Source organism: Lolium perenne, chromosome 2 (assembly GCF_019359855.2).
Source record: "Lolium perenne isolate Kyuss_39 chromosome 2, Kyuss_2.0, whole genome shotgun sequence".
Lineage (NCBI taxonomy): Eukaryota > Viridiplantae > Streptophyta > Magnoliopsida > Poales > Poaceae > Lolium > Lolium perenne.
Window position 1 is genome coordinate 271,520,823 of NC_067245.2, and position 5,381 is coordinate 271,526,203.

The window sequence follows — 5,381 nt, forward strand, 5'->3', positions numbered from 1 at the left end:
TGGGTTGGTAAAACATTGAGCCACCTATTGATGAAGAGTGCATGGGAGGGTTGATAAGTAGGTTCCCTTATTCCCTTAAAAAACCAAAAAGGACCACCTTTGTCTACAGAAAAAGAAAGAAAGAAGATGGTAACAAGAGAGTAGATGGGTTGATAAAACATTGAGCCACCTATTGATGAAGAGTGCATGGGAGGGTTGATAAGTAGGTTCCCTTGTTCCCTTAAAAAACCAAAAAGGACCACCTTTGTCTACAAAAAAAGAGAAATAAAAAGAAGGAGGTAACAAAGAGAGTAGATGGGTTGATAAAACATTGAGTCACCTGTTGATGAAGAGTGCATGGGAGGGTTGATAAGTAGGTTCCCTTGTTGCCTTAAAAAACAAAAAGGACCACCTTTGTCTACAGAAAAAAAAAGATGGTAACAAGAGAGTAGATGGGTTTGGTAAAAAACATTGAGTCACCTGTTGACGAAAGAGTGCATGGGAGGGTTGATAAGTTGGTTCCCTTGTTCCCTTAAAAAACAAAAAGGACCACCTTTGTGTAGAGAAAAAGAAAAAAAAGGAGGCAACAAAAGAGTAGGTGGGTTGGTAAAAACATTGAGTCATCTATTGATGAAAAGAGTGCATGGGAGGTTGATAAGTAGGTTCCCTTGTTCCCTTAAAAAACCAAAAAGGACCACCTTTGTCTACAGAAAAAGAAAGAAAGAAGATGGTAACAAGAGAGTAAATGGGTTGATAAACATTGAGTCACCTGTTGATGAATAATGCATGAGATGGTTGATAAGTAGGTTCCCTTGTTCTCTTAAGAAACGAAAAGGACCACCTTTGTCTACAGAAAAAGAAAGAAAGAAGATGGTAACAAGAGAGTAGATGGGTTGATAAAACATTGAGTCACCTGTTGATGAAGAGTGCATGGGAGGGTTGATAAGTAGGTTCCCTTGTTGCCTTTAAAAACAAAAAGGACCACCTTTGTGTACAGAAAAAGAAAAAAAGAAGGAGGTAACAAAAGAGTAGATGGGTTGGTAAAACATTGAGCCACCTATTGATGAAGAGTGCATGGGAGGGTTGATAAGTAGGTTCCCTTATTCCCTTAAAATACCAAAAAGGACCACCTTTGTCTACAGAAAAAGAAAGAAAGAAGATGGTAACAAGAGAGTAGATGGGTTGATAAAACATTGAGTCACCTGTTGATGAAGAGTGCATGGGAGGGTTGATAAGTAGGTTCCCTTGTTCCCTTAAAAAACAAAAAGTACCACCTTTGTCTACAAAAAAAGAGAAATAAAAAGAAGGAGGTAACAAGAGAGTAGATGGGTTGATAAAACATTGAGTCACCTGTTGATGAAGAGTGCATGGTAGGGTTGATAAGTAGTTTCCCTTGTTCCCTTAAAAAACAAAAAGGACCACCTTTGTCTACAAAAAAAGATAAATAAAAAGAAGGAGGTAACAAGAGAGTAGATGGGTTGGTAAAACATTGAGCCACCTATTGATGAAGAGTGCATGGGAGGGTTGATAAGTAGGTTCCCTTGTTCCCTGAAATAACAAAAAGGACCACATTTGTCTACAGAAAAAGAAAGAAAGAAGATGGTTAGAAGAGAGTAGATGGGTTGATAAAACATTGAGTCACCTGTTGATGCAGAGTGCATGGGAGGGTTGATAAGTAGGTTCCCTTGTTGCCTTAAAAAACAAAAAGCACCACCTTTGTGTACAGAAAAAAAAGGAGGTAACAAAAGAGTAGATGTGTTGGTAAAACATTGAGCCACCTATTGATGAAGAGTGCATGGGATGGTTGATAATTAGGTTCCCTTGTTCCCTTAAAAAACAAAAAGGACCACCTTTGTGTACAGAAAAAGAAAAAAAGAAGGAGGTAACAAAAGAGTAGATGGGTTGGTAAAACATTGAGCCACCTATTGATGAAGAGTGCATGGGAGGGTTGATAAGTAGGTTCCCTTATTCCCTTAAAAAACCAAAAAGGACCACCTTTGTCTACAGAAAAAAAAAGAAAGAAGATGGTAACAAGAGAGTAGATGGGTTGATAAAACATTGAGCCACCTATTGATGAAGAGTGCATGGGAGGGTTGATAAGTAGGTTCCCTTGTTCCCTTAAAAAACCAAAAAGGACCACCTTTGTCTACAAAAAAAGAGAAATAAAAAGAAGGAGGTAACAAAGAGAGTAGATGAGTTGATAAAACATTGAGTCACCTGTTGATGAAGAGTGCATGGGAGGGTTGATAAGTAGGTTCCCTTGTTGCCTTAAAAAACAAAAAGGACCACCTTTGTCTACAGAAAAAAAAAAGATGGTAACAAGAGAGTAGATGGGTTTGGTAAAAAACATTGAGTCACCTGTTGACGAAAGAGTGCATGGGAGGGTTGATAAGTTGGTTCCCTTGTTCCCTTAAAAAACAAAAAGGACCACCTTTGTGTAGAGAAAAAGAAAAAAAACAAAAGAGTAGGTGGGTTGGTAAAAACATTGAGTCATCTATTGATGAAAAGAGTGCATGGGAGGTTGATAAGTAGGTTCCCTTGTTCCCTTAAAAAACCAAAAAGGACCACCTTTGTCTACAGAAAAAGAAAGAAAGAAGATGGTAACAAGAGAGTAAATGGGTTGATAAACATTGAGTCACCTGTTGATGAATAATGCATGAGATGGTTGATAAGTAGGTTCCCTTGTTCTCTTAAGAAACAAAAAGGACCACCTTTGTCTACAGAAAAAGAAAGAAAGAAGATGGTAACAAGAAAGTAGATGGGTTGATAAAACATTGAGTCACCTGTTGATGAAGAGTGCATGGGAGGGTTGATAAGTAGGTTCCCTTGTTGCCTTTAAAAACAAAAAGGACCACCTTTGTGTACAGAAAAAGAAAAAAAGAAGGAGGTAACAAAAGAGTAGATGGGTTGGTAAAACATTGAGCCACCTATTGATGAAGAGTGCATGGGAGGGTTGATAAGTAGGTTCCCTTATTCCCTTAAAATACCAAAAAGGACCACCTTTGTCTACAGAAAAAGAAAGAAAGAAGATGGTAACAAGAGAGTAGATGGGTTGATAAAACATTGAGTCACCTGTTGATGAAGAGTGCATGGGAGGGTTGATAAGTAGGTTCCCTTGTTCCCTTAAAAAACAAAAAGTACCACCTTTGTCTACAAAAAAAGAGAAATAAAAAGAAGGAGGTAACAAGAGAGTAGATGGGTTGATAAAACATTGAGTCACCTGTTGATGAAGAGTGCATGGTAGGGTTGATAAGTAGGTTCCCTTGTTCCCTTTAAAAACAAAAAGGACCACCTTTGTCTACAAAAAAAGATAAATAAAAAGAAGGAGGTAACAAGAGAGTAGATGGGTTGGTAAAACATTGAGCCACCTATTGATGAAGAGTGCATGGGAGGGTTGATAAGTAGGTTCCCTTGTTCCCTGAAATAACAAAAAGGACCACATTTGTCTACAGAAAAAGAAAGAAAGAAGATGGTTAGAAGAGAGTAGATGGGTTGATAAAACATTGAGTCACCTGTTGATGCAGAGTGCATGGGAGGGTTGATAAGTAGGTTCCCTTGTTGCCTTAAAAAACAAAAAGCACCACCTTTGTGTACAGAAAAAAAAGGAGGTAACAAAAGAGTAGATGTGTTGGTAAAACATTGAGCCACCTATTGATGAAGAGTGCATGGGATGGTTGATAATTAGGTTCCCTTGTTCCCTTAAAAAACAAAAAGGACCACCTTTGTGTACAGAAAAAGAAAAAAAGAAGGAGGTAACAAAAGAGTAGATGGGTTGGTAAAACATTGAGCCACCTATTGATGAAGAGTGCATGGGAGGGTTGATAAGTAGGTTCCCTTATTCCCTTAAAAAACCAAAAAGGACCACCTTTGTCTACAGAAAAAGAAAGAAAGAAGATGGTAACAAGAGAGTAGATGGGTTGATAAAACATTGAGCCACCTATTGATGAAGAGTGCATGGGAGGGTTGATAAGTAGGTTCCCTTGTTCCCTTAAAAAACCAAAAAGGACCACCTTTGTCTACAAAAAAAGAGAAATAAAAAGAAGGAGGTAACAAAGAGAGTAGATGGGTTGATAAAACATTGAGTCACCTGTTGATGAAGAGTGCATGGGAGGGTTGATAAGTAGGTTCCCTTGTTGCCTTAAAAAACAAAAAGGACCACCTTTGTGTACAGAAAAAAAAAAAGATGGTAACAAGAGAGTAGATGGGTTTGGTAAAAAACATTGAGTCACCTGTTGACGAAAGAGTGCATGGGAGGGTTGATAAGTTGGTTCCCTTGTTCCCTTAAAAAACAAAAAGGACCACCTTTGTGTAGAGAAAAAGAAAAAAAAGGAGGCAACAAAAGAGTAGGTGGGTTGGTAAAAACATTGAGTCATCTATTGATGAAAAGAGTGCATGGGAGGTTGATAAGTAGGTTCCCTTGTTCCCTTAAAAAACCAAAAAGGACCACCTTTGTCTACAGAAAAAGAAAGAAAGAAGATGGTAACAAGAGAGTAAATGGGTTGATAAACATTGAGTCACCTGTTGATGAATAATGCATGAGATGGTTGATAAGTAGGTTCCCTTGTTCTCTTAAGAAACAAAAAGGACCACCTTTGTCTACAGAAAAAGAAAGAAAGAAGATGGTAACAAGAGAGTAGATGGGTTGATAAAACATTGAGTCACCTGTTGATGAAGAGTGCATGGGAGGGTTGATAAGTAGGTTCCCTTGTTGCCTTTAAAAACAAAAAGGACCACCTTTGTGTACAGAAAAAGAAAAAAAGAAGGAGGTAACAAAAGAGTAGATGGGTTGGTAAAACATTGAGCCACCTATTGATGAAGAGTGCATGGGAGGGTTGATAAGTAGGTTCCCTTATTCCCTTAAAATACCAAAAAGGACCACCTTTGTCTACAGAAAAAGAAAGAAAGAAGATGGTAACAAGAGAGTAGATGGGTTGATAAAACATTGAGTCACCTGTTGATGAAGAGTGCATGGGAGGGTTGATAAGTAGGTTCCCTTGTTCCCTTAAAAAACAAAAAGTACAACCTTTGTCTACAAAAAAAGAGAAATAAAAAGAAGGAGGTAACAAGAGAGTAGATGGGTTGATAAAACATTGAGTCACCTGTTGATGAAGAGTGCATGGTAGGGTTGATAAGTAGGTTCCCTTGTTCCCTTAAAAAACAAAAAGGACCACCTTTGTCTACAAAAAAAGATAAATAAAAAGAAGGAGGTAACAAGAGAGTAGATGGGTTGGTAAAACATTGAGCCACCTATTGATGAAGAGTGCATGGGAGGGTTGATAAGTAGGTTCCCTTGTTCCCTGAAATAACAAAAAGGACCACATTTGTCTACAGAAAAAGAAAGAAAGAAGATGGTTAGAAGAGAGTAGATGGGTTGATAAAACATTGAGTCACCTGTTGATGCA